Here is a 13,621-nt window from a genome sequence, read left to right as displayed (position 1 = left end):
GTTGGTTTCACCTATAAAAGCACCGCCTCATCCCTAGGAATGACTCGGCACCGCCACTTTTCCTTCGGCGCAAAAGAAACAGTGTGCTGAAATGGTCAGACTTGAGATTTTCTTCAGACCACTTGGCTAATAAGAGGACTCCAGATATCCTCTTTAGGAGCTGTTTTCAGGGTGGCAGAAGATCTGAGGAGGTGCACAACCGGCCGAACCCCTAGAGATCCCAAGAGCAATGGCATCTGCCCGGAGACTGCCCGATCTTTCCGTCATACTTTCCAAGAGGTCCCGTCTTTGTCGGAGGATGTCAGTCATTCATTCAGCTGAATGCCATTTCCATCAACTGCCGCCGTTTGTTTGCTTTCAACCCCCTTTGATTTCAGAGGTGCATGGAAAGAGGCCTTGCTGGGGGGTCGCAAGCAGCTCGACTTTGGCCGCAGCGCGACAGGCCCCTGCCAGCAGCTTGTTCCTCGTTAGTATAGTGGTGAGTATCCCCGCCTGTCACGCGGGAGACCGGGGTTCGATTCCCCGACGAGGAGAGCTTTGCATTTTTTCTCGCCCGAGTCTTGCTTTCGTGCGGAGCTCTTTCCCAAGACTGTCCTCACAGTTCCTTCTTGGACATGGTCCCACCTCAGGAAGTCGAGCTTTCCGTTTGATACCGAGAAGCTTGGCCGCTCGCCAGCTCCTCGTTCACGTAGCGCCGACAGTAGCAGGTTGGTTTCACCTATAAAAGACCGGCCGAACCCCTAGAGATCCCAAGAGCAATGGCATCTGCCCGGAGACTGCCCGATCTTTCCGTCATACTTTCCAAGAGGTCCCGTCTTTGTCGGAGGATGTCAGTCATTCATTCAGCTGAATGCCATTTCCATCAACTGCCGCCGTTTGTTTGCTTTCAACCCCCTTTGATTTCAGAGGTGCATGGAAAGAGGCCTTGCTGGGGGGTCGCAAGCAGCTCGACTTTGGCCGCAGCGCGACAGGCCCCTGCCAGCAGCTTGTTCCTCGTTAGTATAGTGGTGAGTATCCCCGCCTGTCACGCGGGAGACCGGGGTTCGATTCCCCGACGGGGAGAGCTTTGCATTTTTTCTCGCCCGAGTCTTGCTTTCGTGCGGAGCTCTTTCCCAAGACTGTCCTCACAGTTCCTTCTTGGACATGGTCCCACCTCAGGAAGTCGAGCTTTCCGTTTGATACCGAGAAGCTTGGCCGCTCGCCAGCTCCTCGTTCACGTAGCGCCGACAGTAGCAGGTTGGTTTCACCTATAAAAGCACCGCCTCATCCCTAGGAATGACTCGGCACCGCCACTTTTCCTTCGGCGCAAAAGAAACAGTGTGCTGAAATGGTCAGACTTGAGATTTTCTTCAGACCACTTGGCTAATAAGAGGACTCCAGATATCCTCTTTAGGAGCTGTTTTCAGGGTGGCAGAAGATCTGAGGAGGTGCACAACCGGCCGAACCCCTAGAGATCCCAAGAGCAATGGCATCTGCCCGGAGACTGCCCGATCTTTCCGTCATACTTTCCAAGAGGTCCCGTCTTTGTCGGAGGATGTCAGTCATTCATTCAGCTGAATGCCATTTCCATCAACTGCCGCCGTTTGTTTGCTTTCAACCCCCTTTGATTTCAGAGGTGCATGGAAAGAGGCCTTGCTGGGGGGTCGCAAGCAGCTCGACTTTGGCCGCAGCGCGACAGGCCCCTGCCAGCAGCTTGTTCCTCGTTAGTATAGTGGTGAGTATCCCCGCCTGTCACGCGGGAGACCGGGGTTCGATTCCCCGACGGGGAGAGCTTTGCATTTTTTCTCGCCCGAGTCTTGCTTTCGTGCGGAGCTCTTTCCCAAGACTGTCCTCACAGTTCCTTCTTGGACATGGTCCCACCTCAGGAAGTCGAGCTTTCCGTTTGATACCGAGAAGCTTGGCCGCTCGCCAGCTCCTCGTTCACGTAGCGCCGACAGTAGCAGGTTGGTTTCACCTATAAAAGCACCGCCTCATCCCTAGGAATGACTCGGCACCGCCACTTTTCCTTCGGCGCAAAAGAAACAGTGTGCTGAAATGGTCAGACTTGAGATTTTCTTCAGACCACTTGGCTAATAAGAGGACTCCAGATATCCTCTTTAGGAGCTGTTTTCAGGGTGGCAGAAGATCTGAGGAGGTGCACAACCGGCCGAACCCCTAGAGATCCCAAGAGCAATGGCATCTGCCCGGAGACTGCCCGATCTTTCCGTCATACTTTCCAAGAGGTCCCGTCTTTGTCGGAGGATGTCAGTCATTCATTCAGCTGAATGCCATTTCCATCAACTGCCGCCGTTTGTTTGCTTTCAACCCCCTTTGATTTCAGAGGTGCATGGAAAGAGGCCTTGCTGGGGGGTCGCAAGCAGCTCGACTTTGGCCGCAGCGCGACAGGCCCCTGCCAGCAGCTTGTTCCTCGTTAGTATAGTGGTGAGTATCCCCGCCTGTCACGCGGGAGACCGGGGTTCGATTCCCCGACGGGGAGAGCTTTGCATTTTTTCTCGCCCGAGTCTTGCTTTCGTGCGGAGCTCTTTCCCAAGACTGTCCTCACAGTTCCTTCTTGGACATGGTCCCACCTCAGGAAGTCGAGCTTTCCGTTTGATACCGAGAAGCTTGGCCGCTCGCCAGCTCCTCGTTCACGTAGCGCCGACAGTAGCAGGTTGGTTTCACCTATAAAAGCACCGCCTCATCCCTAGGAATGACTCGGCACCGCCACTTTTCCTTCGGCGCAAAAGAAACAGTGTGCTGAAATGGTCAGACTTGAGATTTTCTTCAGACCACTTGGCTAATAAGAGGACTCCAGATATCCTCTTTAGGAGCTGTTTTCAGGGTGGCAGAAGATCTGAGGAGGTGCACAACCGGCCGAACCCCTAGAGATCCCAAGAGCAATGGCATCTGCCCGGAGACTGCCCGATCTTTCCGTCATACTTTCCAAGAGGTCCCGTCTTTGTCGGAGGATGTCAGTCATTCATTCAGCTGAATGCCATTTCCATCAACTGCCGCCGTTTGTTTGCTTTCAACCCCCTTTGATTTCAGAGGTGCATGGAAAGAGGCCTTGCTGGGGGGTCGCAAGCAGCTCGACTTTGGCCGCAGCGCGACAGGCCCCTGCCAGCAGCTTGTTCCTCGTTAGTATAGTGGTGAGTATCCCCGCCTGTCACGCGGGAGACCGGGGTTCGATTCCCCGACGGGGAGAGCTTTGCATTTTTTCTCGCCCGAGTCTTGCTTTCGTGCGGAGCTCTTTCCCAAGACTGTCCTCACAGTTCCTTCTTGGACATGGTCCCACCTCAGGAAGTCGAGCTTTCCGTTTGATACCGAGAAGCTTGGCCGCTCGCCAGCTCCTCGTTCACGTAGCGCCGACAGTAGCAGGTTGGTTTCACCTATAAAAGCACCGCCTCATCCCTAGGAATGACTCGGCACCGCCACTTTTCCTTCGGCGCAAAAGAAACAGTGTGCTGAAATGGTCAGACTTGAGATTTTCTTCAGACCACTTGGCTAATAAGAGGACTCCAGATATCCTCTTTAGGAGCTGTTTTCAGGGTGGCAGAAGATCTGAGGAGGTGCACAACCGGCCGAACCCCTAGAGATCCCAAGAGCAATGGCATCTGCCCGGAGACTGCCCGATCTTTCCGTCATACTTTCCAAGAGGTCCCGTCTTTGTCGGAGGATGTCAGTCATTCATTCAGCTGAATGCCATTTCCATCAACTGCCGCCGTTTGTTTGCTTTCAACCCCCTTTGATTTCAGAGGTGCATGGAAAGAGGCCTTGCTGGGGGGTCGCAAGCAGCTCGACTTTGGCCGCAGCGCGACAGGCCCCTGCCAGCAGCTTGTTCCTCGTTAGTATAGTGGTGAGTATCCCCGCCTGTCACGCGGGAGACCGGGGTTCGATTCCCCGACGGGGAGAGCTTTGCATTTTTTCTCGCCCGAGTCTTGCTTTCGTGCGGAGCTCTTTCCCAAGACTGTCCTCACAGTTCCTTCTTGGACATGGTCCCACCTCAGGAAGTCGAGCTTTCCGTTTGATACCGAGAAGCTTGGCCGCTCGCCAGCTCCTCGTTCACGTAGCGCCGACAGTAGCAGGTTGGTTTCACCTATAAAAGCACCGCCTCATCCCTAGGAATGACTCGGCACCGCCACTTTTCCTTCGGCGCAAAAGAAACAGTGTGCTGAAATGGTCAGACTTGAGATTTTCTTCAGACCACTTGGCTAATAAGAGGACTCCAGATATCCTCTTTAGGAGCTGTTTTCAGGGTGGCAGAAGATCTGAGGAGGTGCACAACCGGCCGAACCCCTAGAGATCCCAAGAGCAATGGCATCTGCCCGGAGACTGCCCGATCTTTCCGTCATACTTTCCAAGAGGTCCCGTCTTTGTCGGAGGATGTCAGTCATTCATTCAGCTGAATGCCATTTCCATCAACTGCCGCCGTTTGTTTGCTTTCAACCCCCTTTGATTTCAGAGGTGCATGGAAAGAGGCCTTGCTGGGGGGTCGCAAGCAGCTCGACTTTGGCCGCATCGCGACAGGCCCCTGCCAGCAGCTTGTTCCTCGTTAGTATAGTGGTGAGTATCCCCGCCTGTCACGCGGGAGACCGGGGTTCGATTCCCCGACGGGGAGAGCTTTGCATTTTTTCTCGCCCGAGTCTTGCTTTCGTGCGGAGCTCTTTCCCAAGACTGTCCTCACAGTTCCTTCTTGGACATGGTCCCACCTCAGGAAGTCGAGCTTTCCGTTTGATACCGAGAAGCTTGGCCGCTCGCCAGCTCCTCGTTCACGTAGCGCCGACAGTAGCAGGTTGGTTTCACCTATAAAAGCACCGCCTCATCCCTAGGAATGACTCGGCACCGCCACTTTTCCTTCGGCGCAAAAGAAACAGTGTGCTGAAATGGTCAGACTTGAGATTTTCTTCAGACCACTTGGCTAATAAGAGGACTCCAGATATCCTCTTTAGGAGCTGTTTTCAGGGTGGCAGAAGATCTGAGGAGGTGCACAACCGGCCGAACCCCTAGAGATCCCAAGAGCAATGGCATCTGCCCGGAGACTGCCCGATCTTTCCGTCATACTTTCCAAGAGGTCCCGTCTTTGTCGGAGGATGTCAGTCATTCATTCAGCTGAATGCCATTTCCATCAACTGCCGCCGTTTGTTTGCTTTCAACCCCCTTTGATTTCAGAGGTGCATGGAAAGAGGCCTTGCTGGGGGGTCGCAAGCAGCTCGACTTTGGCCGCAGCGCGACAGGCCCCTGCCAGCAGCTTGTTCCTCGTTAGTATAGTGGTGAGTATCCCCGCCTGTCACGCGGGAGACCGGGGTTCGATTCCCCGACGGGGAGAGCTTTGCATTTTTTCTCGCCCGAGTCTTGCTTTCGTGCGGAGCTCTTTCCCAAGACTGTCCTCACAGTTCCTTCTTGGACATGGTCCCACCTCAGGAAGTCGAGCTTTCCGTTTGATACCGAGAAGCTTGGCCGCTCGCCAGCTCCTCGTTCACGTAGCGCCGACAGTAGCAGGTTGGTTTCACCTATAAAAGCACCGCCTCATCCCTAGGAATGACTCGGCACCGCCACTTTTCCTTCGGCGCAAAAGAAACAGTGTGCTGAAATGGTCAGACTTGAGATTTTCTTCAGACCACTTGGCTAATAAGAGGACTCCAGATATCCTCTTTAGGAGCTGTTTTCAGGGTGGCAGAAGATCTGAGGAGGTGCACAACCGGCCGAACCCCTAGAGATCCCAAGAGCAATGGCATCTGCCCGGAGACTGCCCGATCTTTCCGTCATACTTTCCAAGAGGTCCCGTCTTTGTCGGAGGATGTCAGTCATTCATTCAGCTGAATGCCATTTCCATCAACTGCCGCCGTTTGTTTGCTTTCAACCCCCTTTGATTTCAGAGGTGCATGGAAAGAGGCCTTGCTGGGGGGTCGCAAGCAGCTCGACTTTGGCCGCAGCGCGACAGGCCCCTGCCAGCAGCTTGTTCCTCGTTAGTATAGTGGTGAGTATCCCCGCCTGTCACGCGGGAGACCGGGGTTCGATTCCCCGACGGGGAGAGCTTTGCATTTTTTCTCGCCCGAGTCTTGCTTTCGTGCGGAGCTCTTTCCCAAGACTGTCCTCACAGTTCCTTCTTGGACATGGTCCCACCTCAGGAAGTCGAGCTTTCCGTTTGATACCGAGAAGCTTGGCCGCTCGCCAGCTCCTCGTTCACGTAGCGCCGACAGTAGCAGGTTGGTTTCACCTATAAAAGCACCGCCTCATCCCTAGGAATGACTCGGCACCGCCACTTTTCCTTCGGCGCAAAAGAAACAGTGTGCTGAAATGGTCAGACTTGAGATTTTCTTCAGACCACTTGGCTAATAAGAGGACTCCAGATATCCTCTTTAGGAGCTGTTTTCAGGGTGGCAGAAGATCTGAGGAGGTGCACAACCGGCCGAACCCCTAGAGATCCCAAGAGCAATGGCATCTGCCCGGAGACTGCCCGATCTTTCCGTCATACTTTCCAAGAGGTCCCGTCTTTGTCGGAGGATGTCAGTCATTCATTCAGCTGAATGCCATTTCCATCAACTGCCGCCGTTTGTTTGCTTTCAACCCCCTTTGATTTCAGAGGTGCATGGAAAGAGGCCTTGCTGGGGGGTCGCAAGCAGCTCGACTTTGGCCGCAGCGCGACAGGCCCCTGCCAGCAGCTTGTTCCTCGTTAGTATAGTGGTGAGTATCCCCGCCTGTCACGCGGGAGACCGGGGTTCGATTCCCCGACGGGGAGAGCTTTGCATTTTTTCTCGCCCGAGTCTTGCTTTCGTGCGGAGCTCTTTCCCAAGACTGTCCTCACAGTTCCTTCTTGGACATGGTCCCACCTCAGGAAGTCGAGCTTTCCGTTTGATACCGAGAAGCTTGGCCGCTCGCCAGCTCCTCGTTCACGTAGCGCCGACAGTAGCAGGTTGGTTTCACCTATAAAAGCACCGCCTCATCCCTAGGAATGACTCGGCACCGCCACTTTTCCTTCGGCGCAAAAGAAACAGTGTGCTGAAATGGTCAGACTTGAGATTTTCTTCAGACCACTTGGCTAATAAGAGGACTCCAGATATCCTCTTTAGGAGCTGTTTTCAGGGTGGCAGAAGATCTGAGGAGGTGCACAACCGGCCGAACCCCTAGAGATCCCAAGAGCAATGGCATCTGCCCGGAGACTGCCCGATCTTTCCGTCATACTTTCCAAGAGGTCCCGTCTTTGTCGGAGGATGTCAGTCATTCATTCAGCTGAATGCCATTTCCATCAACTGCCGCCGTTTGTTTGCTTTCAACCCCCTTTGATTTCAGAGGTGCATGGAAAGAGGCCTTGCTGGGGGGTCGCAAGCAGCTCGACTTTGGCCGCAGCGCGACAGGCCCCTGCCAGCAGCTTGTTCCTCGTTAGTATAGTGGTGAGTATCCCCGCCTGTCACGCGGGAGACCGGGGTTCGATTCCCCGACGGGGAGAGCTTTGCATTTTTTCTCGCCCGAGTCTTGCTTTCGTGCGGAGCTCTTTCCCAAGACTGTCCTCACAGTTCCTTCTTGGACATGGTCCCACCTCAGGAAGTCGAGCTTTCCGTTTGATACCGAGAAGCTTGGCCGCTCGCCAGCTCCTCGTTCACGTAGCGCCGACAGTAGCAGGTTGGTTTCACCTATAAAAGCACCGCCTCATCCCTAGGAATGACTCGGCACCGCCACTTTTCCTTCGGCGCAAAAGAAACAGTGTGCTGAAATGGTCAGACTTGAGATTTTCTTCAGACCACTTGGCTAATAAGAGGACTCCAGATATCCTCTTTAGGAGCTGTTTTCAGGGTGGCAGAAGATCTGAGGAGGTGCACAACCGGCCGAACCCCTAGAGATCCCAAGAGCAATGGCATCTGCCCGGAGACTGCCCGATCTTTCCGTCATACTTTCCAAGAGGTCCCGTCTTTGTCGGAGGATGTCAGTCATTCATTCAGCTGAATGCCATTTCCATCAACTGCCGCCGTTTGTTTGCTTTCAACCCCCTTTGATTTCAGAGGTGCATGGAAAGAGGCCTTGCTGGGGGGTCGCAAGCAGCTCGACTTTGGCCGCAGCGCGACAGGCCCCTGCCAGCAGCTTGTTCCTCGTTAGTATAGTGGTGAGTATCCCCGCCTGTCACGCGGGAGACCGGGGTTCGATTCCCCGACGGGGAGAGCTTTGCATTTTTTCTCGCCCGAGTCTTGCTTTCGTGCGGAGCTCTTTCCCAAGACTGTCCTCACAGTTCCTTCTTGGACATGGTCCCACCTCAGGAAGTCGAGCTTTCCGTTTGATACCGAGAAGCTTGGCCGCTCGCCAGCTCCTCGTTCACGTAGCGCCGACAGTAGCAGGTTGGTTTCACCTATAAAAGCACCGCCTCATCCCTAGGAATGACTCGGCACCGCCACTTTTCCTTCGGCGCAAAAGAAACAGTGTGCTGAAATGGTCAGACTTGAGATTTTCTTCAGACCACTTGGCTAATAAGAGGACTCCAGATATCCTCTTTAGGAGCTGTTTTCAGGGTGGCAGAAGATCTGAGGAGGTGCACAACCGGCCGAACCCCTAGAGATCCCAAGAGCAATGGCATCTGCCCGGAGACTGCCCGATCTTTCCGTCATACTTTCCAAGAGGTCCCGTCTTTGTCGGAGGATGTCAGTCATTCATTCAGCTGAATGCCATTTCCATCAACTGCCGCCGTTTGTTTGCTTTCAACCCCCTTTGATTTCAGAGGTGCATGGAAAGAGGCCTTGCTGGGGGGTCGCAAGCAGCTCGACTTTGGCCGCAGCGCGACAGGCCCCTGCCAGCAGCTTGTTCCTCGTTAGTATAGTGGTGAGTATCCCCGCCTGTCACGCGGGAGACCGGGGTTCGATTCCCCGACGGGGAGAGCTTTGCATTTTTTCTCGCCCGAGTCTTGCTTTCGTGCGGAGCTCTTTCCCAAGACTGTCCTCACAGTTCCTTCTTGGACATGGTCCCACCTCAGGAAGTCGAGCTTTCCGTTTGATACCGAGAAGCTTGGCCGCTCGCCAGCTCCTCGTTCACGTAGCGCCGACAGTAGCAGGTTGGTTTCACCTATAAAAGCACCGCCTCATCCCTAGGAATGACTCGGCACCGCCACTTTTCCTTCGGCGCAAAAGAAACAGTGTGCTGAAATGGTCAGACTTGAGATTTTCTTCAGACCACTTGGCTAATAAGAGGACTCCAGATATCCTCTTTAGGAGCTGTTTTCAGGGTGGCAGAAGATCTGAGGAGGTGCACAACCGGCCGAACCCCTAGAGATCCCAAGAGCAATGGCATCTGCCCGGAGACTGCCCGATCTTTCCGTCATACTTTCCAAGAGGTCCCGTCTTTGTCGGAGGATGTCAGTCATTCATTCAGCTGAATGCCATTTCCATCAACTGCCGCCGTTTGTTTGCTTTCAACCCCCTTTGATTTCAGAGGTGCATGGAAAGAGGCCTTGCTGGGGGGTCGCAAGCAGCTCGACTTTGGCCGCAGCGCGACAGGCCCCTGCCAGCAGCTTGTTCCTCGTTAGTATAGTGGTGAGTATCCCCGCCTGTCACGCGGGAGACCGGGGTTCAATTCCCCGACGGAAAGAGCTTTGCATTTTTTCTCGCCCGAGTCTTGCTTTCGTGCGGAGCTCTTTCCCAAGACTGTCCTCACAGTTCCTTCTTGGACATGGTCCCACCTCAGGAAGTCGAGCTTTCCGTTTGATACCGAGAAGCTTGGCCGCTCGCCAGCTCCTCGTTCACGTAGCGCCGACAGTAGCAGGTTGGTTTCACCTATAAAAGCACCGCCTCATCCCTAGGAATGACTCGGCACCGCCACTTTTCCTTCGGCGCAAAAGAAACAGTGTGCTGAAATGGTCAGACTTGAGATTTTCTTCAGACCACTTGGCTAATAAGAGGACTCCAGATATCCTCTTTAGGAGCTGTTTTCAGGGTGGCAGAAGATCTGAGGAGGTGCACAACCGGCCGAACCCCTAGAGATCCCAAGAGCAATGGCATCTGCCCGGAGACTGCCCGATCTTTCCGTCATACTTTCCAAGAGGTCCCGTCTTTGTCGGAGGATGTCAGTCATTCATTCAGCTGAATGCCATTTCCATCAACTGCCGCCGTTTGTTTGCTTTCAACCCCCTTTGATTTCAGAGGTGCATGGAAAGAGGCCTTGCTGGGGGGTCGCAAGCAGCTCGACTTTGGCCGCAGCGCGACAGGCCCCTGCCAGCAGCTTGTTCCTCGTTAGTATAGTGGTGAGTATCCCCGCCTGTCACGCGGGAGACCGGGGTTCGATTCCCCGACGGGGAGAGCTTTGCATTTTTCTCGCCCTAGTCTTGCTTTCGTGCGGAGCTCTTTCCCAAGACTGTCCTCACAGTTCCTTCTTGGACATGGTCCCACCTCAGGAAGTCGAGCTTTCCGTTTGATACCGAGAAGCTTGGCCGCTCGCCAGCTCCTCGTTCACGTAGCGCCGACAGTAGCAGGTTGGTTTCACCTATAAAAGCACCGCCTCATCCCTAGGAATGACTCGGCACCGCCACTTTTCCTTCGGCGCAAAAGAAACAGTGTGCTGAAATGGTCAGACTTGAGATTTTCTTCAGACCACTTGGCTAATAAGAGGACTCCAGATATCCTCTTTAGGAGCTGTTTTCAGGGTGGCAGAAGATCTGAGGAGGTGCACAACCGGCCGAACCCCTAGAGATCCCAAGAGCAATGGCATCTGCCCGGAGACTGCCCGATCTTTCCGTCATACTTTCCAAGAGGTCCCGTCTTTGTCGGAGGATGTCAGTCATTCATTCAGCTGAATGCCATTTCCATCAACTGCCGCCGTTTGTTTGCTTTCAACCCCCTTTGATTTCAGAGGTGCATGGAAAGAGGCCTTGCTGGGGGGTCGCAAGCAGCTCGACTTTGGCCGCAGCGCGACAGGCCCCTGCCAGCAGCTTGTTCCTCGTTAGTATAGTGGTGAGTATCCCCGCCTGTCACGCGGGAGACCGGGGTTCAATTCCCCGACGGAAAGAGCTTTGCATTTTTTCTCGCCCGAGTCTTGCTTTCGTGCGGAGCTCTTTCCCAAGACTGTCCTCACAGTTCCTTCTTGGACATGGTCCCACCTCAGGAAGTCGAGCTTTCCGTTTGATACCGAGAAGCTTGGCCGCTCGCCAGCTCCTCGTTCACGTAGCGCCGACAGTAGCAGGTTGGTTTCACCTATAAAAGCACCGCCTCATCCCTAGGAATGACTCGGCACCGCCACTTTTCCTTCGGCGCAAAAGAAACAGTGTGCTGAAATGGTCAGACTTGAGATTTTCTTCAGACCACTTGGCTAATAAGAGGACTCCAGATATCCTCTTTAGGAGCTGTTTTCAGGGTGGCAGAAGATCTGAGGAGGTGCACAACCGGCCGAACCCCTAGAGATCCCAAGAGCAATGGCATCTGCCCGGAGACTGCCCGATCTTTCCGTCATACTTTCCAAGAGGTCCCGTCTTTGTCGGAGGATGTCAGTCATTCATTCAGCTGAATGCCATTTCCATCAACTGCCGCCGTTTGTTTGCTTTCAACCCCCTTTGATTTCAGAGGTGCATGGAAAGAGGCCTTGCTGGGGGGTCGCAAGCAGCTCGACTTTGGCCGCAGCGCGACAGGCCCCTGCCAGCAGCTTGTTCCTCGTTAGTATAGTGGTGAGTATCCCCGCCTGTCACGCGGGAGACCGGGGTTCAATTCCCCGACGGAAAGAGCTTTGCATTTTTTCTCGCCCGAGTCTTGCTTTCGTGCGGAGCTCTTTCCCAAGACTGTCCTCACAGTTCCTTCTTGGACATGGTCCCACCTCAGGAAGTCGAGCTTTCCGTTTGATACCGAGAAGCTTGGCCGCTCGCCAGCTCCTCGTTCACGTAGCGCCGACAGTAGCAGGTTGGTTTCACCTATAAAAGCACCGCCTCATCCCTAGGAATGACTCGGCACCGCCACTTTTCCTTCGGCGCAAAAGAAACAGTGTGCTGAAATGGTCAGACTTGAGATTTTCTTCAGACCACTTGGCTAATAAGAGGACTCCAGATATCCTCTTTAGGAGCTGTTTTCAGGGTGGCAGAAGATCTGAGGAGGTGCACAACCGGCCGAACCCCTAGAGATCCCAAGAGCAATGGCATCTGCCCGGAGACTGCCCGATCTTTCCGTCATACTTTCCAAGAGGTCCCGTCTTTGTCGGAGGATGTCAGTCATTCATTCAGCTGAATGCCATTTCCATCAACTGCCGCCGTTTGTTTGCTTTCAACCCCCTTTGATTTCAGAGGTGCATGGAAAGAGGCCTTGCTGGGGGGTCGCAAGCAGCTCGACTTTGGCCGCAGCGCGACAGGCCCCTGCCAGCAGCTTGTTCCTCGTTAGTATAGTGGTGAGTATCCCCGCCTGTCACGCGGGAGACCGGGGTTCGATTCCCCGACGGGGAGAGCTTTGCATTTTTTCTCGCCCTAGTCTTGCTTTCGTGCGGAGCTCTTTCCCAAGACTGTCCTCACAGTTCCTTCTTGGACATGGTCCCACCTCAGGAAGTCGAGCTTTCCGTTTGATACCGAGAAGCTTGGCCGCTCGCCAGCTCCTCGTTCACGTAGCGCCGACAGTAGCAGGTTGGTTTCACCTATAAAAGCACCGCCTCATCCCTAGGAATGACTCGGCACCGCCACTTTTCCTTCGGCGCAAAAGAAACAGTGTGCTGAAATGGTCAGACTTGAGATTTTCTTCAGACCACTTGGCTAATAAGAGGACTCCAGATATCCTCTTTAGGAGCTGTTTTCAGGGTGGCAGAAGATCTGAGGAGGTGCACAACCGGCCGAACCCCTAGAGATCCCAAGAGCAATGGCATCTGCCCGGAGACTGCCCGATCTTTCCGTCATACTTTCCAAGAGGTCCCGTCTTTGTCGGAGGATGTCAGTCATTCATTCAGCTGAATGCCATTTCCATCAACTGCCGCCGTTTGTTTGCTTTCAACCCCCTTTGATTTCAGAGGTGCATGGAAAGAGGCCTTGCTGGGGGGTCGCAAGCAGCTCGACTTTGGCCGCAGCGCGACAGGCCCCTGCCAGCAGCTTGTTCCTCGTTAGTATAGTGGTGAGTATCCCCGCCTGTCACGCGGGAGACCGGGGTTCGATTCCCCGACGGGGAGAGCTTTGCATTTTTTCTCGCCCGAGTCTTGCTTTCGTGCGGAGCTCTTTCCCAAGACTGTCCTCACAGTTCCTTCTTGGACATGGTCCCACCTCAGGAAGTCGAGCTTTCCGTTTGATACCGAGAAGCTTGGCCGCTCGCCAGCTCCTCGTTCACGTAGCGCCGACAGTAGCAGGTTGGTTTCACCTATAAAAGCACCGCCTCATCCCTAGGAATGACTCGGCACCGCCACTTTTCCTTCGGCGCAAAAGAAACAGTGTGCTGAAATGGTCAGACTTGAGATTTTCTTCAGACCACTTGGCTAATAAGAGGACTCCAGATATCCTCTTTAGGAGCTGTTTTCAGGGTGGCAGAAGATCTGAGGAGGTGCACAACCGGCCGAACCCCTAGAGATCCCAAGAGCAATGGCATCTGCCCGGAGACTGCCCGATCTTTCCGTCATACTTTCCAAGAGGTCCCGTCTTTGTCGGAGGATGTCAGTCATTCATTCAGCTGAATGCCATTTCCATCAACTGCCGCCGTTTGTTTGCTTTCAACCCCCT

At 54.2% G+C, this 13,621-nt stretch overlaps 1 non-coding gene across 1 annotated transcript; it reads left to right on the top strand.

The window, feature by feature from the left end:
- Nucleotides 1-461: 461 nt before the first annotated feature.
- Nucleotides 462-533, top strand: TRNAD-GUC (transfer RNA aspartic acid (anticodon GUC)). The gene has a single exon. It is a non-coding gene; the product is annotated as a tRNA-Asp (tRNA).
- The last annotated feature ends 13,088 nt before the right edge of the window (nucleotides 534-13,621 follow it).

The sequence above is a fragment of the Engystomops pustulosus genome, chromosome 7, assembly GCF_040894005.1.
Source record: "Engystomops pustulosus chromosome 7, aEngPut4.maternal, whole genome shotgun sequence".
Classification (NCBI taxonomy): domain Eukaryota; kingdom Metazoa; phylum Chordata; class Amphibia; order Anura; family Leptodactylidae; genus Engystomops; species Engystomops pustulosus.
This window is presented reverse-complemented; position numbering and strand designations above follow the sequence as displayed.